The 26,774-nt window shown below is 43.2% G+C and overlaps 1 protein-coding gene across 1 annotated transcript in view; it reads right to left on the bottom strand.

Annotated features, from left to right (window-relative positions):
- Positions 1-26,774, bottom strand: part of LOC106507128 (uncharacterized) — a 136,868-nt gene that overhangs the window by 101,711 nt on the left and 8,383 nt on the right. The gene's annotated exons all lie outside the window — the stretch shown is intronic.

Below are 26,774 nucleotides of genomic sequence, written 5' to 3'. Positions count from 1 at the left end.
AGATCAGTCCCATTTGACTCAAAACAGGAAAATCTTTCTGCTCCCACTCTGTCTTCCCAACCAGACTAAAAAGGCACCATCTGCTTGGCTCATCTGCAGCCTATCCCCAGCCCAGGGCTGACAGACTCTGATGTGGAACATCCAGAAATCTGGCAGAGTGACTATACAAGCAGCCTGGAGTTTCACCTGGGCAGACAGAAGGAAGGACCCTGGATCAGGGGGGCCAGCCACAGACAGCTTCCCAGACTCCAGCAGAATGCATTCAGATGTACAGACAGATGTGCAGCCGGATGTGCAGTCAGGGGTAACAGATCCACAGCACACACCTTCATGTAAACTGACCTGTCTTCTCCCAGCCAACCCCACAACCCACCTCAGTCTCCTCCAGAACTGCTCGCTTCCCAGTTTGACAGCACTATTGCTAAAAGCAAAAGAGTACTGAGTGCTCCCCACCTCCGGCCAGGATAGAGCCACGGGGACTGGATCTCCCCCCCCCCCATCTGAAACAACTAAAACCTAGTACAAAGTACATGAGACAATTTTCAAGCCACTGAACATCCAGTAACAGAGATGGGAAATCAACGAGGTGAGTCATACACTTTCCCAAATCTCACTGCCTTCAGAGTTTCCAGGATGCCACAAAGGGAAGAGGAACCCCAGGCAGAACTTAGCTACTGAGATGAGTTAAGGAGATGGAAGCTAAGGTTCTGAGGAAACCAGGGCATCTGGCATTTGCAGGACAGAGCCCTAGAGAGGAGAGGGTTGCCTAGAGGGACAAGCCCAGAGGTGTGCAGCGCCCCCTGTAGGGCTCAATACTGAGTGGTATATAAGGATGCTGCCTAAGGCCAAGAGAAAACTACCAGAAAAGATTAGAAGGCCAAGAATATTTCCACCTTCATTTTTCACTGGAATTGGGTGGAGTGCTTAGAAGAGTCCTGCCTCAGTCGTGAGTCGAGATTAGCCCTAGACCAATACAATTCTGGTTCTACCTAACAAATCTTAAAAACAAGACCCAAAAGGATGAAACTGTTTCCAAGTAATGTAATGGCATCCAGAACACAGCTCAAGAAGACTTGTAAGAATTCAAAACACTCAACAAAGTAAAATGCAAAATGCCTGGTATCCATCAAAAATTGCTGCATGTGCAAAAAAGTAAGAAAGTGCAACCAATAAAGAGGAGAAAGGAGTTCCCTTGTGGCACAACAGGTTAAGGATCCAGCATTGTCACTGCAGTGGCTCTGGTTGCTGCTGTGGTGTGGGTTCGATCCCTGGCCCAGAAATTTCCACATGCCATAGGCACAGGAAAAAAAAACATTTTTTTAAAGAGGAGAAAAGTCAATCAATAAAAACCTGGAATTGATGCAGATAGTAGAATTAGCAGACAAGAACACTAAAACAGTTATTATAACTATATTCGTATCTTCAAAAGCTAGAGGAAAGAGCAAACATGTTAAGTAGAGATAAGGAAGACATAAAAAAGGCCCAAATCAATTCTACAGAAAGAAAATTGAACTCATCATCAACAAACTGTGGACAACTCAAGAAGCTATATATATATTCCAGAGAAAACCATAATTTGGAAAGATACTTGTACCCCTACATTAATTGCAGCACTATTTACAATAGCCAAGACATGGAGGCAACCTAAATGTCCATCAAGAGAGGACGGGATATCCCCATGCTGTATGGCAGAAAAAAATTAAAATAATAAAACAAGAAATAAAAGAGAGGACGGGATAAAAAAGATGTTGTATATATATATATGTATATATATAAACATAATGGAATAGTACTCAGCCATAAAAAAGAATGAAATAATATATTGGGGAATATTATACTCATATATCCCCAATGGAAAGGAGAAGGGAAGAAGAAATAATGGCCAAAATTTTTCATCAAACTACTAAAGCTTATTCAGGAAGAAATAGATATCTTGATTACTACTGTATTATAGAAGTTGAATTTGAATTTGCAGTTATGAACTTCCCAGGCCTGGAGACTTCACTGATGAATTCTATCAAATATTTAAGTAAGAAACAATACCAATTCTACACAATCTTCCAGAAAACTCAAGAGGACAGAATATTTCTGAATTCATTCTATGAAGCTAGCATTACTCTGATCCAAAGACATTATTAAAAAAAGAAAACTATTGTCTAATATCCTTTAAGAAACTTGATGCAAAAATTCTTTTTTTTTTTTTTTTTTTGGTGGGGGGGAATGGTGGGACTACTACCATGACTTGTGGAAGTTCCCAGGCCAGATATAGAAGCCAAGCTACAGCACTGATCCAAGCCACAGCAGTGATAATGCCAGATCCTTAAACCGTTGAGTGACTAGGAAATGCCTTTTTTTAAAAAAATAGTCTTTCAGAAATGTTAGTGAGTTGGAGCTATCAATATATAAAAGAATATCATATGATAACCAGGTAGGATTTAACCTGAGGTTGGAAGGTAGATTTAATATCCCAAAATCAATTGATATGATGTGATATTAATAGAATGAAGGGGCTAAAAATCAGTTTATTATGTCAACAGATGCAGAAAAAGAATCTTACAAAATGCAACACCCATTCAACATGAAAATCCTCAAGAAACAAGAAATAGAAGGAAACATCTTTGACCTAATAAAGAGTACTATGTAAAGTTCACAGCCAGCATCATAATTAATGGTAAGAGACTGAATGCTTTTCGTGTAAAACTAGGAACGAGATAAAGATATTATATTTTGTCACACCACAACAATGTACTAGAGGTTCTAGACAATCCAGTAAGGTAAGGAAAGACCTCTAATAAGGCATCTTAGAAAAGATTGGAAAGGGAGAAGGAAATTGTCTTTGTGTATGATATGACCATCTAAATAGAAAATTAATTAAAACTAATAGGTAAGTTTAGCAAGATTACAGGATACAAGATCGATTTCCAAAAAAAAAAAAATTAATTGTGTTTCTATATACTAGCAATAAACAATTGGAAATTAAAATGAAAAAAATCATTCACAGTATCAGCAAAAATATGAACTACCTAGGGATAAATATAGCAAAAGATGTATGAGGTGTCTGTACTAGAAAATACAAACCATTACTGAGAGAGAAATAAAGACCTAAATGAATACAGAGGTATACCATATTCATAGATCGGGAGATGTTGTCACTTCTGAAAACTGATGTACAGAATCAAAGCAATCCCAATCAAAATCCTAGCAGACTTTTTTTAAGCAATTGAAAATGTGAGTCTAAAATATATATGGAAATATAAAAGACTTAGAGTAGCCCAGACAACTTTGTGTGTGTGTGTGTGTGTGTGTGTGTGTTTTGTTTTGTTTTTTGCCTTTTCTAGGGCCACTTCCCATGGCATACGGGGGTTCCCAGGCTAGGGGTCTAATCGGAGCTGTAGCTGCTGACCTACGCCAGAGCCACAGCAACACCAGATCCGAGCCACATCTGTAACCTACACCACAGCTCATGGCAATGCCGGATCCTTAACCCACTGAGCAAGGCCAGGGATCGAACCCGCAACCTCATGGTTCCTAGTCAGATTCGTTAACCACTGCACCACAAAGGGAACTCCACCCAGACAACTTTGAAAAAGAACAAAATTTGAGGTCTAACACTACCTGATTTCAAGATCTATTACAAAGCTCCAGTTATGAAGATAGAGTGATACTGACATCAAGATAGGCAAACAGAACAATGGAAGAGAAAAAGACCCACACATAAATGGACAATTTTCAACAAAGACGTAAAGGCAATGTAGTGGAGAAAAGATAGTCTTTTCAACAAATGATGTTGAAACAACTGAATTCACATATACAATAAGTGAAGTTTGATATTACCTCATATCATATGCAAAAAAATGAATCAAAATAGATCATGACTTACATGTAAAACTAAACTATAAAAATTCTAGAAATTGTTATGACCTTGGGTTGAGCAAAATTTTCTTAGATATGACATTAGACCTAATACATAAAGGAAGAAATAATAAATTGGACTTCATCAAAATTAAATTTCTCTACTTTTCTTTCTTTCTTTCTTTCTTTTTTAGGGTCATACCTACAGTATATGGGAGTTCCCAGGTTAGGGGTCAAATCAGAGCTACAGCTGCCAGCCTACACCACAGCGACCACAACACAGGATCTGAGCAGGGTTTGCAACCTGCACTACAGCTCATGGCAACACCAGATCCCCAACCCACTGAGCGAGGCCAGGGACTGAACCCGCCTTCTCATGGATACTAGTTGGATTCGTTTCTGCTGAGCCACAACAGGAACTCCCAAATTTCTCTACTTTTCAAAATACACTGTTAAGAAAATAAAAAGATAAGTCACAGATTAGGAGAAACATTTGCAAATCAGATATCTGATAGAGGTCTAATCTCCAGAATATATAGAACCCTCAAAACTAAAAAATAAGAAAACAGCTCAATATAATCAGCAGGAGTTCTAATTGTGGCTCAGTGGTAATGAACCCAATTAGTATCCATGAGGTCACAGGTTCAATCCCTGGCCTCTCTCATGGGGTTAAGGACCTGGCGTTGCCATGAGCTACGGTGTAGGTTGGCAGCTGAAGCCTTAATTCAACCCCTAGCCTGGGAATTTCCATATGCTGCAGGTGCGGCCCTAAAAAGACACACGCACACACTCACACACACACAAATCAGCAAAAGATTTGAACTCTTTCCCAAAGAAGATATACACACACACTCACACACACACAAATGATAACTAATGGTTAATAGGGAAATGCAAATTAAAACCACAATGAATTACCACTACACACCTATTAGAATTAAAAGAATTTTTCAAATTAAAAAGATTTAGCATACCAGGTGTTAGTGAGGATATGAAGGAAGTGGAACCCTTACACATTGCTACTAGGAGTGTACAATCGACAAACACTTTGGAAAACAGTTTGACAGTCTATTTAGAAAATTAAATATATACCTAGTATATCCAGCCCACTCTCACATATTTGCCCAAGAGAAAGGAAAGTATAGGTCCATATAAAGACTTATAGACAAATATTTATAGCAGCTTTACTTTTAATAGCCAAAACCTGAAAACTAGTCAAATGCCCATCAACAAATGAATGAACAATTGCTGTGTTAAAAGAACAAAGAACCGGAGTTCCCGTCGTGGTTCAGTGGTTAACAAATCCAACTAGGAACCATAAGGTTGCGGGTTTGATCCCTGTCCTTGCTCAGTGGGCTAAGGATGGGGCGTTGCTGTGAGCTGTGGTATAGGTCGCAGACGTGGCTCGGATCCCACATTGCTGTTGCTGTGGCTGTGGCTGTGGCCGGCAACCATAGCTCTGATTCGATCTCCAGCCTGGGAACTTCCATATGCCACGGGTGCAGCCCTGAAAAAAAAAAAAAAAAAAAAAGAACCAGAGAGACAGATACCCATGTTCCTAGTAGCATTATTCACATAGCAGAAAAGGTGGAAGCAATCCAAGTGTCCATTGGTGGATGAATGAATAAACAAAATGTGGTATATATGTGCAATGGAATATTATTCAGTCTTTAAAAAGGAAATAAACTCTGATGTGTGCTACAACATGGAAAACTGAGCACACTATGCTAAATGAAATAAGCCCGTCACGGAAGGATAAATGCTGTATGACTCCACTTATATGAGGTACCAAAAATTGTCAAATTCACAGAGACAGCAAGTAGAATGGTAGATACAGGAGCTGGGGAAAGGGGTAAAAGAGTTACTGTTTAATGGGGACTGAGTTTCAGTTTTGCACGATAAAGAATCCTGTTGATGAATGGTGATGATGGTTATACAACAAAGAGAATGTACTCAACATGACTGTACTGAACTGTACACTTAAAAATAGCTAAGATGGGGAGTTCCTGCTGTGGCTCAGTGGCATCAGCGGCATTTTGGGAGCACTGGGACACAAGTTCCATCCCTGGCCCAGCCCAGTGGGTTAAGGATCCGGTGTTGCCGCAGCTGAGGCTTGGGCTGCGACATCAAATCAGATCTGATCCCTGGCCTGGGAACACCATATGCTTTGGGGAGGTCAAAAAAAACAAAAAAGCCAAGATGGTAAATTTGACGTTATGCGTATTTTACCACCAATAAAATTGTTTAACTTCTTTTTAAGTGCCAGGAAATAGAAGAGATTCCTTACAACTTGAAAGAATTCTAGACAGCTTCTTGGAGGAAGTGTCCTTTGAGTTAGATCCAGGAAGGAGAGTAGGCTTAACCTAGAGAACAGGAATTAGTCATCCCAGACAGAGGAACTCAAGCAGAGGCAAGGAGACTGCAGGGGGCTGAAGGGTGTGGGGTCAGGCAGCCAGGAGGGGGGTACCTGGGGCTGAAGGGAAAAGTAGGTTGGGCGCAGCCCATGAGGGCCTCCCAGCCTCCGTTAGAGAAGAGAGACATCTGTAAACATCAGCGCTGAGTGAGCCAGACCCACAGCACCATGGCTCCATCAAGACGCCCATTCGGAAGGGAAAGACGTGGGGTCGGCTCTGGACAGTCATCAAAAAATAAACATGTCCCTGGACAGTCAGGAAACGCTCAGTGAGGCTGTGTCCAGGCGGGGCTGTTTGCTTATTTGTGACTTTCCTGCTTTCCATCACCCTGTCAGCGGCCACGCTGCCCCCATCCTGACCCTGACACCCGGTTGGTCAGCCTGGCCTCAGTCATTGGCTTCAGAAGAAAACCGGTCCCTGGGAGGGGAAGGAAGGCAGGAGGGGCAGTGGGAGTGCACGTGCAGCACCAGCTGTGAGTGTGTGTGTCAGAGTGCATTTGCACAAACTGGCCTAGCAGCATTGTGAGTGGCAGAGGGTGTGAGTGGATGTATTTGTCCGAATGCGTATACGTGGTCTCTGTGTACATGTGAAGGCTGATGCATGTCAGAGGGTGTGTGTGTGTGTGTGTGTGTGTGTGAGACTCCATGCGTGTGCAAAGCATCAGAGTAGATGAGGGCCTGGGAGAAGCAGGGTGGACTCTAGGCCCAGATGGGCTGAGTTCAAATCCAACTCGGACAAGTTCCTTCGCCTCTTTGTGCCTCAGTTTCTACATTTCTTAAATGGGAAAAATAACATTACCTATCTCACAAGGTTGTGCTAAGTATTGAAACAAATCCATGAATAAAAAGTACTTGATCAGGGAGTTCCCACTGTGGCTCAGCAGAAAGGAATCAAACCAGTATCCATGAGGAGGCAGGTTCGATCCCTGACCTTGCTCAGTGGGTTGGGGATCCAGCAGTGCCATGAGCTGTGGTGTAGGTTACATACATGCCTCAGATCCCACATTGCTGTGGCTGCGGCATAGGCCGGCAACCATAGCTCTGATTCGATCCCTAGCCTGGGAACTCCCATATGCCACGGGTGTAGCCCTAAAAAGAAAGAAAGAAAAAAAAAAAAAAAGTACTTGGATCAAATGATGCCAGTATACAGGAAGTGCCTAATAAGTGCTAGCAAGTGTTATGCATACATATACCAGTGTGTGTGCACAAGCACACGCCGGTGTGTGTTGGCGTGGGTTCAGAGTATAACGATGTGAGCATCTTTACAGTGAATACCCAGTGCGGGTGTTCTTGAGGGCACATGTGCCAGGATTTGGGAGAAAGCAGCCTAATCAGCCAGGTGCTGGTGCCCCAGGTACCATGGCCAAGCCTGGCACCCAGCGCTGAAGAGCCCAGGCCCTGCCTCCCGATGGAGGCGAGCAAAGCCTCTGGGCAGCTCCCTCCTCCTCAGCCTGCTCCCTGGGCCGCCTTCTTCCTGCCTTGGGCTGCTCAAGCCTCCTTTGTCTTTCCATTTCCTCAGGCTGCAGGAGTGGGGGTATTTTTTTCTATCAAAGGCCCTTGGCCCCCTGAAGAAATCAAGCAAGGGTCAGATACAAAATCAACTTAATCTGGGGGCTGTTTTTCCTTGAAAAATACCAAAGGCACTCAACATTTCTGCTTTTTAAATCAAGAATAATAAGTGGTGCCAATTCTTTAAAAAAAAAAAAAATGGTCCTCAACTTCATATTATGTGAAATTGCTTTCTAAGGGGTAAAGCACTTTACAGATGTGAGGAATTCTTCTCTCTGGGAGGCGCAGTGCACCCCACCAGGGCGGGGGAAGACCTAGTAAGGGGAGGAAGGCAGATGGAGAAGAAAAGCCGTGAATGTGGCTCTGAGAAGGTCATCCCAGATGCAACCTTCAGATCCAGGCTGCAGTGGGGATGTGACCAGTGGTGGGCTGACCACAGCTTCCTGTTCTTGAACTGCTCCAACTCTCAAACTTTTAGAGGTTAAATCTGAAATGGAAACAGTGGGCTTTGGAACCAGGCTGGCCTGGATTCAAATCCTAGCCCTGTTCTCACCAACAGGGCTGCTACGATAAACACCATGTTCCTGGAATTGTGCAACCAGGTGTGTGAGCTGGGCTGTAGTGAAATGACAGGTGACCCCAAAAGGCTATGTCTATGTTTTCTCTGAGCACCTGTGAGAATTCCCTCATCTGGCAAAAGATCCGAATAAGGATCTTGAGAAGAGGAGCTCATCCAGTACTATCCAGGTGGCCCTAAATCCAATGGCAAGTGTCCTTATAGAGGCAGAGGGAGATGTGAGACCCTCAGAGGAGAAGGTGATGTGAAGATGGAAGCTGAGGTCTGAGGGGGGATAGCGATAGTTCCTTCCTCTGGGAATTTTTTTGAGGACTAAATAATGAAATGAGCATATAGCCAGCTATGGAACTCGGGGATTCTGCTTTAAGACTTGAGTTTGATGTCTGCCTCTGGACCCTCAAAGTATGATTCTCTGCCATTCTCACCTTCTGACTCCTGGCAACAGTCTAGAGCTGCCTGGCCCCTTGTCTCTAATTGTCCATCTATAACTATTCTCCCCCTTCTTCCTTTCGGGAGCAGCAACTGCTGAGTGTCAGCTGCACACACAGATCCCCAGCTAGAAACTTCATTTCCCAGACTCCCTTGCAGTGAAGCCTGACCCTCTAAGTTCTGACTGACGTGATGTTTCAAGAAGTGATGTGTGTCCTCAGAAGGATGCAGCCTGCCACCCCCTCCATCCTGAAATCTACAAGGAAGACCGGTAGAGGCCCTTCCTCAGCCAGGCAGATGAGGACCCCTTCCAGAGACATACTGTCCAAGCTGAGGTCTGAGGGGGGATAGCGATAGTTCCTTCCTCTGGCTAGAGCCGCTAGCCACATGAGCCTGAATTAATTAAAATTAATGATATTAATTAAAATTAAATAAAATTTGGAGTTCCCATCGTGGCGCAGTGGTTAATGAATCCGACTAGGAACCATGAGGTTGCAGGTTCGGTCCCTGCCCTTGCTCAGTGGGTTAAGGATCCGGCGTTGCCGTGAGCTATGGTGTAGGTTGCAGACGCAGCTCAGATCCCGCGTTGCTGTGGCTCTGGTGTAGGCCAGTGGCTACAGCTCCGATTCGACCCCTAGCCTGGGAACCTCCATGCGCCGTGGGAGCGGCCTAAGAAATAGCAAAAAAAATAATAATTAAATAAAATTTAAAACTCAGTTCCTCAGTCACTCTAACCATACTTCAAATGTTCCGTTGACACATGGGGCCAGTGGCTACTGTACTGGACAGCGCGGGTAGAGAAGAGTTCCATCATCACCGTAAATTCTACTGGACAGCACTGTCATAGCTGTAGAGCAACAAGACAGAAGGATCTTGGGTCCTTAGTCAACTCTGAAGAGCACAGTCACCCTTCAGCCTCCTCTGCTTCAACTGCCTATCACCTTATCTTTTTACAGGAAAGCACGAAATCCTCCACCTTTATCTGTCAATGCAGCCAAACCAATATCCCAATAAATACTTTTCTTTAATCAATCCCTTTTCCACTTAAGCTAAGGGCAGTGTCTGTTGCTTGTAGCAAAGAATGTTGCCTGATACCAAAATAAGTAAAATAAGAAATGTAGAAGGGGGTGGATGACATGGTCTGGGAGAGCAGCTGTGTACACTGAGTCCTCGGCCACTCTGTCCATAGCCATGGGACCCGGCTGAGCTCTCCAAGTCATGCAGTGCTGGGCCAAAAGCATGCACACGATGTAAAAGGGGATGTCCCTCCCCACAAACACGGCTAGGCTTATTCACCCACAGGCAATGGCTGAGGCAGGGAATGGCCAAGCTGAGCCATATTATAGCAGCCAGGAAGGACTCTTCAAGGACCACTAGGGTGGTGTCAGAAGGACTCAGGAGCCAATGGAAGTGCTCCCACTGGACAGATGGGCAAGTTGGGCATCAATAATAAAACTAACAGCAGTGGATTGAAATGCACCCAATATGTATAAATCTATAAGTTCATCATGACACTGAAAGGAAACAAACAAACCCAAGAGGCTGATAGGAAACTAACTTGTTCTTTTGAAGACTGGTAAACAGAAGGACAAATCTAGCTTTATGCTGCTGTTCCTCTATGAACTGTACCACTGAAACCAAATAGTTGATGAGGAGAACTTCCTCTCTGCTAACAAATGAAGAAGGAATAATGATAGTTTTTGCAGCCCTTTATGAATTTATGGATCTAGGCGTTGAGTATCACAAAAAGAAAGACAACCAGACACTATGTGTCTCCTGATGAAATAATATACCACCACCACTGAGGTAGCCTCGCCAAAAACAGAAATTTTAAAAAATGAATCTGATCAAACTCTAGACCCAACTTCCAGTTTTCCATGAAACTGAGAGTCCAGAGGAGCTTGCTAAACATACCATTGGGAAATTCAGGCTCTGAACTCTTCTGAACAACAATCCAGTTTCTTCACCAAATCAACTTCAAAAGAAAAAAGAAAAAAAGAGGAGGAACATGGTTTAAAAAAAGACTCAGAGGAGTTCCTTCATGGCTCAGCAGGTTAAGGACCTAGTGCTGTTACTACTGTAGCTCTGGTTACAGCTGTAGCACAAGTTTGATTCTTGGCCAGCATATGAAAGTCTCCAGGCCAGGGATTCAATCCAAGCTGCAGCTATGACCTACACCACTGCTGTGGCAACACCAGATCCTTAACTCACAGCACCAGGCCAGAAATCAAACCCACACTGCAACAGAGACAATGCCAGATCATTAACTCACTGCACCACAGCTGGAACTCCTGTGTGGGCTTATTTAGACTCTGACTCAGACAAACCAAATTTTTTTAAAAATATGGTCTTATGGTTTTAATGACTGGATTGAATATTTGATGATCTTAAGGAATTACCATTAATTTTTTTAGGTATAATAATACTATTTTCAGATGTAATCCTTTGATGTGTGAGGTTTGCTTCAATATAATCTGAAAAGGGCAGAAGTAAATGGGGATTTAAATGGAAAAAAATAGTGATGAATTGATAATTGTTGAAGTTGGATGATGCAAACATTTTACCATTCTCTTTCTGGATACTTAGAAATTTCTGTTTGACATTTTCTTAAAGAATCCTTTGGTATCTTTAGCTGAAATCTTTATTTGAAATCTTCTAAAAATACTTTTTTAAATAATTTGCTGCACACAAAACCCCACAGCACAAACCAAAACAACTGGACCAAGGCAGATTTTGGTTTCTATTGCCTTTCCATCACCAGCCAACCCACCGATTCCAAGCCTGTCTCATGATGATTTTATCACAAGGAGCTCAATCGCCTTCCCTGACACTGGGTCTTTTTGTTATTGCGTTAGTTTTCTTTTTCTTTTTGGCCACACCCAAGGCATGTGGAAGTTCCTGCGCCAGGGATCAAACCTGCGCCACAGCAATGACTTAACCCACAGCAATGACAACACCGGATCCTTAACTTGCTGTGTCACCAGGTAACGCCCATGTTAATGTTCTAATAACTGCTTTATTGAGTTGACAGTGCTTTATTGAGGTATCACATGATTCACACATTGAACATGTTCAACTAGGAGTTCCCCTCATGGCGCAGTGGAAACGAATCCGAGTAGGAACCATGAGGTTGCATGTTCGATCTCTGGTCTCACTCAGTAGGTTGAGGATCCCATGTTGCCATGAGCTGTGGTGTAGGTCACAGAGGTGGCTCAGATCTGGCATTGCTGTGGCTGTGGCGTAGGTCAGCTACAGCTCCGATTAGATCCCTAGCCTGGGAACCTCCATATGCCACAGGTGCAACCCGAAAAAGACAAAAAGAAAAAGGAAAAAAAAGAAAGTGTTCAACTCAATGGTGTTTGGCAGAGTCTCAAAAAGTTGCAACCATCACCACAGTCAGTTTCAGAACATTCAAAACATTTCATGAACACATGCCCAAAGTTCTCAATACCTTCGCATCTTACACAAAAGGAGTCGGAGCCTTGATACTTTCTCTCCCAGAAGATTTCTGCAACATTCATGCCAGTTTTTCTGCCATGACACAAATGATACAAGTACCGTGTATCATTTACTCTATACACACACACACAGACACACACAAGCAGAGTTAAGTGCCACCCCACCACAGAATGACCATATTCCAAGCCCAGGCTCAGCATGAGAAGAGGCCTGACGGCATAGAGCTGTGAGCACATGGGGTTGACAGGAACCCTTATGTCATTCAGGGATGGAAGAGGAAGCGGGAGATGGAGAAACCCAGGCGGGGCCGAGGAGACTGGACCCAAATGGGCCCCTGACGCTGTAGGGGCTGCAGGTGCCCCTGCTCAGAAGGATGGGCGCCTCCCCCTCTGCCCTCTTCCCAAGCGGAAAAGCCATCACCACCCCTTTCCTGTCCTCCTGCCCCACTCCGGACGCCTGCAAATCACACAAGCCACTAAGCCAGTCCAGTCACACCTTCCAAAGCGGTAGTTTCCTTTATCCAAAGACAAGAGATGTTTCCACTCAGGCAGACAGGCCGGGAGCCCTTTCTCCTTCCCCATCCTCCCTTCCCAGAGAATCAATCTTCTTAAACCTTATCCTCCCAGAGACCATCTGGATGAAAACTGCTCAGGAAATTTAGTCGGGTACTAAGCCCAGCATTCTCATCCATCTTGCCCTGTCAGAGCCCAGCACTCTGGCCTTAAAGAATCCTTACAGCTGGGGCCACCAGAGGGCTCCTGGCCACAGCAGCAAGGCCTGCCTGCACTCACAGCTACACCTTCCAGACATCTTAGAAACCATAAACCACCTTACAGCCTTATCCAGCCCTCATCCTCCCTCTGGACGCTTGGTTCCACTCTGCTGTGCCATCCAACTGTAACATCAAGAGAAGTGGTGTGCTACAGCAAGAAGAATTCACAGAGACTCTGGGCTGGGGCCTTGCTTTGCTGTGTGACCGTGGCCAAGTGGCCTGACCTCTCTGAATCTCAGTATCCCCATCAGGAAAATTGTGGTTAATAATGCCCACCCTAGAGAACTGTGATAAGAACTAAATGAGATAATGGACTTTAAAATTACTTTCCTCCTCATTTTTTCTGCTCTGGCCTTCTTGTTGTTCCTCAAACTCTAACCATTGCCCCACCTCAGGGCCTTTGCACTTGCTATTCCCTGGAAACTCTTTCCCTAGAGATCCAAAATCATGGCTCACTGCCTTCAAGTCTCAGCTCAAAATGTTACCATGTCAGGAGTTCCCGTCATGGCACAGTGGAAACGAATCCAACTAGGAACCATGAGGTTGTGGGTTCGATCCCTGGCCTTGCTCAGTGGGTTAAGGATCCGGGGTTGCCGTGAGCTGTGGTGTAGGTTGCAGATGTGTCTCAGATCTGGCGTTGCTGTGGCTGTGGCATAGGCTGGCAGCTACACCTCCAATTGGACCCCTAGCCTGGGAACCTCCATATGCTGTGGGTGTGGCCCTAAAAATAAAAAAAGACCAAAAAAAAAAAAAGTTACCATGTCAGAGAGGCCTTCCTGGACCAGACTATCTAAGACAGAAACCGCCTCCGTCACCCACCACCACCCACCACCCCCTTTCCTCTCTACTCTTTACCCTGCTTTCATCTTCTTCAGAGCCCTACCCTCCCCACTGGAAAATAAGTGCAGTGAGGGCAGGGACCAGGTCTGTTTTATTCCCCAGTGTTGGGACAGTGCCAGGCACATAGAAATCACTCAATAAATATTGTGCCAATGGAGGAATAAATGGCTGATTATATGAACCAGTGCCTGGCCCATCGCAGGTGCTCAGAAAACAGGCGTTATTGCTGTTACTAATTTGGGGGTGCTGAGAGAGGCATAAAGGGGCCTGGACTGTGGGGAACAGGTGGGGCTAAAAAGGAGAGCTCAGGTGAGACTCAAAGCTACCCGCAGCCTGTCCATGGGCCAAACATCTCACCCACACCATGATATCTGGCCAAGGCAGGGATTTGCAGTCAGAAAGCTGAGGAGCCCTGGAGCCCCGCCCACTGCAAACCCTGCCTCCAGGGTCCTCTGGGAGTTGGGTCAGAGGGAGGTAGGGGATTGGAATGGGCCTGGTCTTGAGGATGGACAGCCCCTTCCACCCACATTTAGATGGGCTGCCCAGCCAGCCCCAGCAATGCAGTGGAGAAGAGGCACTCTGTCCCCACAGGGAGCCGGAGCAGCAGAAGGGACTGGTCACCGAGACTGTGGTGGACACTCAGGCCAGGTAAGGAATAGGCCAGGCCCAGGCATAGGAACCAGACAACGGGGTCATGAGTCTGTAGCCCTGAGCTGTATGCCCAGTGTCTGGAGTTTCCCAGTTCAGAGCAGGCTGGGCCCCGGAGTTATAGAAGAAAGAGCAGATCTGTATGGAAAGTGCAGATCTGTATGGAAAGCCCAGCTCCATTCCTTTAACTGTATGACCTCAGACAAGGCACTGAACCTCTCTGAGCCACAGTGTCCCCATCGTCAGGTGGAAATGATAATATCCACCTCAAGATGCTCATTAATAATAATGAGTTACCATTTATTAGGCTTTGCCAGTGTTACATTACTGTGCTACAGTGTTACATTATCTCCTTTGATCCTTAAAACATCCCTAACTTGATGTATTTCTATTCCTCCTTCACGGAGGAGGAAACTGAAGTTCAGAGAGGGTAGTGACCAGCCCAAGGCCACATACTGAGAGATTCAGAGCAAAACTGGACCCAAACCTGCTGGTTGTAAAGCCCTAACCATCATCAAGAGGATGGGCTTAAGCCCCTAGCACCTGGCTGGGGACACCCAGATTTCCAATCAAGGTGAATTTTCTTCCCCATCCCTGAGCTTCAGGTCTGGAGGCAGGTGAGCCCAGCTATGGGGACTGCAAGGTCAGGAAGCCAGGTGGCCCTTCGGTTATGTGGATGCGGCAGCAGCAGCAACGGCCCCCATCTCACTCCCAGCCAAGCACAAGCAGCTCAGGCTGGCTTCCTGCTCCCAGTAGGTTGTAAGACCCCTCCCCAACAATACCTCCTCCCCAGCTCGGGCAAGCTGGGGTCATCCCAGCAGAGGAAGTACAGCCAGGTCAGGCCTGCCCCTTTCCCACAGCCCCAGAGTGACCCTCCACTGCCTTTCCACTCAACTCTGGACCGAGAATCCTCAAGGCCCCCACCCAAGGCCCATAGGGTTACCCAGCCATCGGTGTGGCTCCCTTGACAGGGGACAGCCTAATTCACGTATGACCCACACCAATAAATCAGGGAAGGGCGGGGGGGTGGGTACATTCATAAATCCATATCAAACAGCCTCCAAATTATGACAGATGACATGGCAGTCATAAAATTGCACAAGCAAAACTCACCAAGTCATTAATTTCATGGCCGTAGAAAATAAACAGACACATTTTTCCGCGGCCCTAATAAATTTTTAAAAACTCAAAGAATGGTCCATCTGCTTCGAATAATTTTTAATTTCCTATTCTGTCTCATTCCCATTAGCTATTCCACTGAGATATTTGCTAAATTCTTTCATTTACCTCCTCCCATCTGTATTCAATTACCCTATTCCCAAATAGAGTGAGTTTTTGTTTCTCCTAAGCACGGGACAAAATACCCCCGCCTGTACCTTAAAGCAAATGTTATGTGTGTTTTATTATCTGTTAGACCGTATGAGTCATTCTAACTCGATTGCCTGTGCGGAAAGGCTTGGAGAGCAATCTGATTTTGATGTTTTCTGGCTTGGGTGGAAAACACCTGCCCGATTCTCAAAGCTAATCTATTAACGTGGTAAATGCTGTAGCAGATGTTCCTGAGTGAGCAAGGGGCCGTGCTGGGCTGTGACCGGGCCCAGAGTGTCGGGCACGTAGTAGAGATCAGAGGCCAGCAACGCCACTGGGGCCCGAGCTGTCACATTTTCCAGCCGGTCCCCAGGCTCTGGCTGCCTGGTGACTTGCCACTGCCTCCCAGGGCTCTCAGCAGCCACTCAATGAGATGCAAGGACATTTCAAGGTCATCTGGTTGACCCCTACCAGACCCGGGCCTTGTATAGGAGGGAGACTGAAGCCCAGAGAGGAGGTGTTATTGCCCAAAGACACACAGCATACCAGAAAGAGGGAACATCCTTAGAGGCTCTGGTGGGTGCAGGGAGCTGAGACTCATTCTATGGAGATGAGGAGAGGAATTCTGTGAGCGCCTTTCCCACCAGTGCCTGCCACCTGAGAAAAGACCACTTAGGGTCTTTTCAGGCTATAAGTCTTTGCATGGCATCTTTCCTCATTCTGCAGGAACTGGGCCAGGCCTGCAACAGGTGGGGAGGAAGACTGGGAAGCGAGCAGAGGGGCCAAAGCCTTGCCCGGGGGTGGGTTGGTTTCAACACGGTGGTAACCACAAAGGCCCAGGAAAGTGGACGGCCAGGTAAAGCTGCAGATCTGGGTAGAGCTGGGGGTCTCCAAAGCCTCTGAGAGCACAGCCCAGGTAGCTGCGCTGTGGCTGCCCACCTCCCTGCAGCCCTCATCATTTTCACGCATGTGGGTGGCTTCTTACTCTGAGCACCTGCAACACTGCTTGAGAGCCTTCTCCGGCCTGGGATCGTGTTCAGTAAGCCCTCAGGACAGGCCAGAGGGGCAGCGATTTGACACCCCCAGGAGTAGCCCTCACAATGATAACTGGAGGTTGGAGAATAAATACCCCAGCTTCCTCCCCTCTTGGCTAGAATAATTCTAAGACAATTCTATACCGGTGATTCTCTACCAGGTACAATTTTGCCCCCCAGGGGACATGTGGCAACATCTGGAGACATTTTGGTTGAATGGTTGCTGCCAGCATCTAGTGTATAGAGGCCAAGAAGCTGCTAAACATCCACCCATGCCCAGGACAGCCCCCAACCAACACTAATTATTCAGTCCCAAAATGTCAGTAGTGCAGAGGTTGAGAAACCCTGTTCTCCACCCTCCTGCAGAGGTCTCCAGTGGGACGGGTCCCAGATACCCACAGCAGTAACCTGCTCGTTTAGGCACTCTCCTGACTTCTTTCCCCTCCCCAGACCCCTTCCCCACTCCCCTTCCAGAACTTCCTGGGACCACCTCCCACAACTGCTTTCACACAATTCCTCACCTCAAGGTCTGCTTCTTGAAGGACCCAGCATAGGATTATGCATAGTCATGATAATCATGATGACACCCCCAAAAGGGTCTTGAAGACTTGAGTTCCTATTTCAGTCATCTACAGTCTTACCACACCCATTCGGTCCCAGTGACACTCACTCTGAGTGTAGCTTTTCAAAGACACATACATGGGGCACACCAGACCAGCTTGGTTAGGAATGCCCTTTGGGAGTTCCCATCATGACGCAGTGGTTAATGAATCCGACTAGGAACCATGAGGTTGCAGGTTCGATCCCTGGCCTTGCTCAGTGGGTTAAGGATCCGGTGTTGCTATGACCTGTGGTGTAGGTTGCAGACACGGCTCGGATCCTGCATTGCTGTGGCTGTGGCGTAGGCCAGCGGCTACAGCTCTGATTCCACTGCTAGCCTGGGAACCTCCATATGCTGTGGGAAGTGGCCCTAGAAAAAGCAAAAAAAAAAAAAGGAATGCCCTTTGGTTCTATTCTCATGGACTCACTGATTGGAGATATGCTTACACTGTAAAGAGATGTAAGACCTGAATACAGATTCAGTGCCATACCTGTCAGAATCCCAGCTGACTTTTTTTTTTTTGTAATCATGCTTATTTTTAAAATCTTTTTATGAGAGTTCATTTACATTGTTCTGTCAATTTCTGCTGCACAGCAAAGTGACCCAGTCATCCATCTATACACACTCTCTTTCTCAGATTATCTTTCATCATGTTCCATCACAAGTGATTGGACATAGGTCTCTGTGCTGTACAGCAGGACCTTGTGGCCTATCCATTCTTTTTTTTTCTTTTTGGTCTTTGTAAGGCTGCACCATGGCATATGGAGGTTCCCAGGCTAGAGCTCAAATGGGAGCTGTAGCTGCTGGTTTACACCACAGTTACAGCAACACGGGATCTGAGTTGTGTCTTGCAACCCACACTACAGTTCATAGCAACACCAGATCCTTAACCCACTGAGCGGGGCCAAGGATAAAACTCACATCCTCATGGATACTAGTCTTTACCACTGAGCCATGACGGGAACTCCGTCTACCCATTCTTAATGTAACAGTTTTCATATACTAACTCCAGTTTTCATATACTATCAGTTTTCATATACTAACTCCAGCTGACCTCTTTGTAGATAGTGGCAGGCCAATTCTAAAGTTTACATAGACTTACAAGGGACCAGGAATAGCCAAAAGAATCTTGAGAAATGAGAACAAAGCATGAGGACTCACAGTTCCTGATTTCAAAACTTGATACGAAGCAACAGTAATCAGGATAGCGTGGTACTGGCACAAGGAAAAATATATAGATCAATGAACTAAAATTGAAAGTACAGATATACCCATGTATCTATGGACAACTGACTTCTGACTAGGGTATAAGACCGTTCAATGGAGAAAATATAGTCTTTTCAGCAAATGATGCCAGAACAGCAGGAAATCCACATGCAAAAGAATGAAGTTGAACCCTTACCTCATACCATATACAAAAATTTATTCAAAATGGATATAAGATCTAAGTCTAAGAGCTTAGACATGACCCCAAAAGTATGAGCAAAAATAAGAAAAATAAATCAAAAAATTGAACTTAAAATTGAAAACTTTTGGGGCATTCCCTTCATGGCTCAGTGGTCAACGAATCTGACTAGGATCCACAAGGATGCGGGTTCAATCCCTGGCCTTGTTCGGTGGGCTGGGGATCCGACGTTGCCATGAGCTCTGGTGTAGATTGCAGATGTGGCTCAGATCCCACATTGCTGTGGCTGTGGCATAGGCCAGTGGCTGTAGCTCCAATTCGACCCCTAGCCTGGGAACTTCCATATGCCACAGGTGTAGCCTTAAAAAGCTGAAAACAACAAACAAACAAAAAAACTGAAAACTTTTGTGGTCCTATGAGCACCATGAATAAAGTGAAAAGACCATCCACAAAGAAAGAGAGAAAATATTTTCAAATTATATATGGTAAAGGACTTATTAAGTATCCATGAATTTAGAACTATTTTCTCCTGATTAAATTAAATTTCATACAGTGACCCTCTATATCTCTAATGATGCCCTTTTGCCTTAAAGTCCATTCTATCTGACAGTAATATAACTATGCCAATTTTCTTTTGGTTTACTATTTTTCTGATATTTTCCTTACAATTTTTAATCTGTCCTCATGTTTTAGACATGTCTCATGTAAGCAGCATTTTTTTAAATAGAAGTATAATTTAAAATTACAATGTTAATTTCTGCCATACAGCAAAGTGATTCAGTCATACATATATATACATTATTTTTAAAATATTCTTTTCCATTATGGTTTAATGTAGGATGTTGTATATAGTTCCCTGTGCTATACAGTAGGAAGTTGTTGTTTACCTGTTCTATATGTAGCAGTTTCATCTGATCTGCTAACCCCAAAAATCCCAATCTATCCTTCTGGCTATTCTTTTTTTTTTTTTCTTTTGGCTATACCCATGGCATGCAGAAGTTCCTAGGCCAGGGATTGAACCCAACCACAGCAGCAAACCGAGCCATAGCAATGACAATGCTGGATCCTTAACCAGCTAGGCCATCAGGCAACTTCCTGGTTATACTTTTTTTTCAATCTAGTCTTATGGTATATGAATTTTAATGGGAGAGTTTGATCTATTTATATCTATAAAGCTTACAAATATATTTGACTCATTTCTATGATCTTATTTTGTTTTTAATTTGTCCTGCTTTCTAAGGATTATTTTCATTTTCTGTGTTGCATTGTTTGGAATTGATTGAGGGTTTTTTTTACTCATTCATTTTTCCTCCTTCTACTGTATAGGGGTGAAGCATTCTATTTCCTAGTTTTTATTGGTGACTCAGCATTTTCAAGTTATTACCTAACTTAAGTCTAAAGTTAATAATCAATGTCTTACCCCTCACTTGAAAAATGCGAAGTACTTTGAAAGCTTTAATTCCATTTACCTACAGTCCGGCTTTTAGCTCTATCTCCCGTTTAACTCCACAGAATAGACAATGTTTTGGACAGTCAGTGTACTTGTTTGGATTTACCCATATTTTTTACTACTTTCTCAATTCATCACAGCTTCTTGTATCTGAGACTTTTTTCCTGAGATAATTTTTCTTTTCAAGTTTATCCTTCAGAAACTCCTTGAATGGAGGTCTATTGTTTATAAATTTTCTCAGTTTTAATAAATAGGCATTCCTTTTATCGCTCTTCACATCACTGTGGTTTGATTTTGCTGTTGTTGTTGCTCTTTACAAATTGAAAGTTTGTGGCAACCCTGCCTCAAGCAAATCCACTGAAGCCATTTTTCCAACAGCATCTGCTCACTTCGTTATCTTGGTGCCATATTTTGGTAATTCTCACAATATTTTAAATTTTTTCACTATTACTATATTGCCATGGTGATCTGTGATCAGTAATCGTTAACGTTACTACTACAACTCACTAAAGGTGAGTTACTTAGATGATTAGCATTTTTAGCAATAAATATATATTACATATATTATTTTTTTGCTTTGTTTTTTAGGGCTGCACCCGTGGCATATGGACATTCCCAGGCTAAGGGTCCAATTGGAGCTACAACTGCTGGCCTACACCACAGCCACAGCAACACGGGATCCGAGCTGCTTCTGTGACCTACACCACAGCTCACAGCAACACCAGATCCTTAACCCCCTGAGCGAGGCCAGGGATCAAACACGTGTCCTCATGGATCCCAGTCGGGTTTGTTAACCTCTGAGCCACAAAGGGAACTCCCTAGCAATAAGTATGAACATTTTTTGAACATAATGCTTTTGAATGCTTAACAGACTATAGTAAAAACAGATCTTTTATATGCACGGGGAAACCAAAAAATTTGTGAGACTTGCCCTGCTGCAACATTTGCTTTATCAAAATCATCTGGAACTGAACCTGCAAATCCAAGGTAAGCTTATAAGTGAAAATGTCTTTATTTCCACCCTTTTTCTTATTTTTTACATGTTCATTGAGATATACTTCACATACTATAAAATTCATCCTTTGGAAGTGTACAATTCAGCTTTAGTATACTGTTTTTTTCTTTTATTTTTTTGACCACGTCCACAGCAAGCCAGGAATCAAACCTGTCTCACAACAGTGACAATACCAGAGTCTTAACCCACTGAGCCACCAGGGAATTTTTTTTGGGGGGGGGGGGGGCGCTTCAGCATACAGCAGCTTAATATGGGATCTCAGTTTCCAGACCAGGATTGAACTGAGGCTGCAGTGCTGAAAGCACTAAATCCTAACTACTAACTACTAGACCACCAGGGAACTCCACTTAGTATATGTATAAGGTTTTATAAACATCACCACTATCTAATTCTATAATATTTCACCACTCAAAAAAGAAACCCCACGCCCATTAGCTGTCACTGCACATTCCACTCCAGCCTCTGGCAGCCGCAAATCTACCTTCTCTCTCTATGGATGTGCCTATTATGTTTTATATAAATGAAATCATACAATTTGTGACCTTGGTGTCTAGCTTCTTTTGCTTAGCTTAATGTTTTCAAGGTTCATCCATGTTGTTGCCAAAATCAGAACTTTATTCCTTTTTATGGCAAGTAATACTCTACTGTATGGCTATACCATATTTTGTTTATCTGTTCATAAGTTGGTAGACATATGGGTTGTTTCCACTTTCTCACTATCATAAATAATGCTGCTGTGAACATTTGTGTACAAGTTTTTGCATGGACATATGTTTTCAATTCTCTTTAGTACATACCTAGAATCTGTTTTAACTCTTTTTACAAATGAAAGTTCTTGAGCCAGGGATAGAATGTGAGCTGCAGCTACGACTTAAGCCATAGCTGCAGGAATGCCAGATCCTTAACCAAGCAATGTGCCACAGCGGACACTCCTATACTTACTCTTAAAAGATAAATTATCTTTTAAGAAATTATTCAGTCTTATTAGGGACTGGGATATGCAGGCCCTAGTTGGTATGACTTTTTAAAAGTCCTTTAAAGTCATTATTCTGTCATTCATGGTTATTATTCATACCATTATAACTAATCACCATTAGATTAATTTCCTTTAATTATAGAAGTTGTAAACAACAAAAATTTATTTTCTTCCTGGTATTTTTAAGATCATTTCTTTGCCTTTGATATTCCATTTGATATGATGTATCTGTATATGGACTTCTTTTTATTTATCCTTTTAGGGATTCATTTGAATTCCTGAATCTGAAGATTCATTTTTTTTTAATAATCATAGAAAATTCTTGGCCACTATCTCTTCAAATATTACATCTCTCTCATTATTCCTACAATTGCTTTCCAAAAATCTGATTAGACATATATTAGAGCTTAACATTCCGTCATCTATGTCACTTAACCTCTTCTTCACATCTTCATTTTTCCTTCCTTCTTTGTATTTTCATTTTTCCTGGATCTATCTTCCAGTTTACTAATTCCCTCTCCATCTGTGTCTATTCTATTTAACCATTCCATTGAGTTTTTAATTTCATATGTGATATATTTAAATTCCTAGAACCTCTGTTTTGTTCTTTGTCAAAACTGCCTGGTCATGTTTATGATCCCTTGCTTCTTCCTTGTCTTTCTTGTGCCATGGAAGCTCAAGGTATGGAACGTTAGGCTGCCCAACAAGGTAGAAGTCTTCAATATGTACAGCAGTTTCAGAAACATTTACTTCCCTGGACTGATGTTTACAATTTGTTCCTGGCCTCTCACAATTCCCTTTTTTTCTTAGAGACTGTTCCATTAACAGAAGAGAATTTCAAAAATATTTTTTCTAGCATCCTTAGATGTTTTGTAGCTGATATATCTGTAAACCTTTCATCACCATATAGATTTTAAATCACTTTGTTCTTTTTCCAATATCCATAGTTTCAGAGACTAACCATTAAGCACCTACTATGTGCCAAAAGCTGCACTTCAGATTCAGGGGAGAGCAAGAAAGAGCTTATCCCTGCTCTCAGGGTTGCTTACAGTCTATGGAGAAATCAGACACTTAACCAGGCAACTGCAGCCCACAGTTCATCAGTGATATGATGACATAGGTGTTAATAAACATGACCATGCTGAGATATATGGAGGGCAGGAACACTCTAATACTCACATTGATTCTCTTTAAGTAAATATTCAACATTTATTTAAGGGGAAGGAATACCTTACAAAGCAAAACTCAGCTCTTTGCCTACCTTAGAAGGCATTAGGGAAAACGTCTGTCATTATTCAAGCACATGTTATTACTGGAACATAACCTTTTGCAGGGAGGATCCAGCCCCCACCCCCAATCCCAAGCTATTTAGAAAATCAATTATTGCAACCACATACAGTAGCCTCCTAGAGGGATGTTCTGGTAAACAACATTTCCACTGATGTTTTACTTGCTTCCCTAACCACTCCTTAATTGCGATGTTCTGAGTAACTACTGCAGCATAACAAATCACTTGCAAACCATGGCTAAAAATGATAACTATATATTATGGGTTGAATTATGTCCCCCCAAAAGATAAGTTAAAGTCCTAACCCTTGACTCCAGAATGTCATCTTATTTGAGAAACAGGGTCATTGAAGATGCAATTAGTTGAGATGAGGTAATACTGGAGTTCAGGAGCCACTAATCAAATGTGATGGTGTCCTTTGTAAGGGGGAGATTTGGAAACAAAGACACAGGGAGAACACAATGTGAAGATGCAGGCAGAGGCTGGAGGGATGATCTACAAGCCAAGGCATCCTTCTCTTCTCCCTTCCTTTTGCCCTCCTCCTCCTCAACTTCTGCTTCTCTCACCCTCTCCTTCCATCCCTCTGTCTATTTTTGTCTCTAAACTCTTTCTCTCTCTTTCACTCTAACCTCCCACAGGGGCCAAGTACTGTTTAGAGGCCAGAATCATCTCCAAAATGATTTAATTTTCCCCTTGAATCTGCTCACACTCATTCAGAAAACCCCATGAAGGAATATACAGTGAATACCTGCCACCTCCTTCTCCTCACTCCACCAGGGACCTTTCCCAAGTCACTAAGCTGAGACCTAGAGTGGGATGGATAAGGAAAGAATGACCAAAGGCCAGAGTGGCAAGAGAGGGGATCTACTCCCAGTGGTCAAAATACACTAGGACACATGCAGTGAAGACAGGAATTAAATACTCATCAATAATCAAAGTTCTGAAGTTCCCATCGTGGCTCAACGGAAACGAATCCAACTAGTATCCATGAGGATGCAGGTTCGATCCCTGGCCTCGCTCAGTGGGTTAAGGATCCAGCATTGCCATGAGCTGTGGTGTAGGTTGCATACTCGACTCAGATCTGGCGTTGCTGTGGCTGTGCCTTAGGCTAGCAGCCACAGCTCTGATTCAACCCCTGGCCTGAGAACCTCCATATGCTGCAGGTGCAGCCCTAAAAAGACAAACAAATAAACAAAACAAATCAAAATAACCAAAGTTCCTCCCAACCTGAAAATTCCATCCCAAAAGCATACTCCCACTTGCCAGCTACATGATCTTAGCTATGTCAGTTAACCTCTCTGAGCCAAAAATAATAATCCCTACTTTAAAAGATTTTTATTATGACTCAACAAGATAAAGGCTTGATTTGTCTCCCAAGGCAACAGAAATAAAAACAAAAATAAGCAAATGGGACTTAAACCTACGAGCTTTTGTACAGCAAAGGAAATCATAAAACAAAAAGACAATCTACAGAATGCTTTGCAAATGAAGCAACCAACAAGGGCTTAATTTCCAAAATATACAAACAGCTCATATAACTCAGTATCCAAAAAAAAAAAAAAAACTCAATAGAAAAAATGGACAGAAGAACAAAACAGACACTTCTCTAAAGAAGACATACAGAAGGCCAACTGACACATGAAAAAATGGAGTTCCCATTGTAGACCAGAGGGTTAAGACCCAACTAGTCTCAGTGAGGATGTGGGTTCAATCCCTGGCCTTGCTCAGTGGGTTAAGGATCCAGCATTGCCACAAGCTGTGGTATAGGTTGCATATAGAGCTCAGATCCAGTGTCACTATAGCTGTGGCATAGGCCTGCAGCTACAGCTCTGATTCAACCCCTAGCCCAGGAACTTCCACACACCACATATGCAGCCATAAAAAGAAAAGGGAAAAAAAAAAACTCAACATCACTTTAGAGCAGTGTAAATCAAAACTATAATGAGGTATCACTTCACACTGGACAGAATGGCCATCATCAATAAATCTATTTTAAAAAATGCTGGAGAGGGTGTGGAGAAAAGAGAACCCTCCTACATTAATGGTGGGAATGTAAATTGGTATAACCACTATGGAAAGCAGTATGGAGGTTCCTTCAAAATCTAAATATAGAACTACCATATGATCTAGCAATCCCACTTCTGGGCATATATCCAAACAAAACTGTAATTCAGAAAGATACATGCACCTCTATGTTCAAAGCAGCACTATTCACAACAGCCGAGACATGGAAACAACCTAAATGTCAACAGATGAATGGATACAGAAGATGTGGTATATATACACAATGGAATACTACTCAGCCATAATAAAGAATGAAATAATGCCATTTGCAGCAACATGGATGGAACTAGAGATTCTCAAACTAAGTGAAGTTAAAAAGACAAATACCATATGGTATCACTTATTTGTGAATTCTAAAATATGACACAAATGTACCTATTTACAAAATAGAAACAGACTCACAGACCAGGAGAACAGACTTCTGGTTGCCAAGGGGAAGGGGGTTGGGAGAAGGATGGAGTGGGGGGTTGGGGTTGGCAGATGTAAGCTATTATACATGGAGGGGATAACAACAAGATCCTACTGTATAGCTCAGAGAACTATATTCAATGTCCTGTGATAAACCATAATGGAAATGAATATTTTTTAAATCTATGTATTATGTATAACTGAATCACTTTGCTGTATGTACAGCAGAAATTAAGACAACACTGTAAGTCAACTATACTTCAATTTTAAAATTTTTTAAATTTTAAAAAGGCTGTTGATTTGTTTGGAATGTTTTGCCCTGCAAATAACAGGAAGTTAACCAGGGCTTGCTTGAGCAATAAAAATACTTAATTATTTTATGTCCTGAGATTTAGAGACAGTTTTCAGGTTTTGTGCAATGACTCAGAAATACTATTGAAAACCAGTTTCTTTCTATATTTCTGCTTCACCACCCATAGCTTGTTGTTAACACCTCATGCTGTTTCTTCATGACTGAAAGATAGCTGCTGCAGCTCCAGACATCACATACCATATTCAAAAAAAAATTATGAAGAAGGGAAGAGATATAGTAAAAATAAGCACCTCTTCAGGTGATGGACTCAGATAATCCAAGCATCCTACCCTGAGAAATTCTGCCCTGCAGCATGATCACCTAATATGAAACTCATTCTAATCTCATACGTCTTTGCATTTTGAAAAAGCCTC

Source organism: Sus scrofa, chromosome 14 (assembly GCF_054392235.1).
Source record: "Sus scrofa isolate SSC_HxYL_T2T_F1_AM1 chromosome 14, Sscrofa_HxYL_maternal_Yorkshire_Landrace_v2.0, whole genome shotgun sequence".
Taxonomy (NCBI): Eukaryota; Metazoa; Chordata; class Mammalia; order Artiodactyla; family Suidae; genus Sus; species Sus scrofa.
Note: the sequence above shows the minus strand (reverse complement) of the source record. Positions and strands in the feature narration are given on the sequence as shown.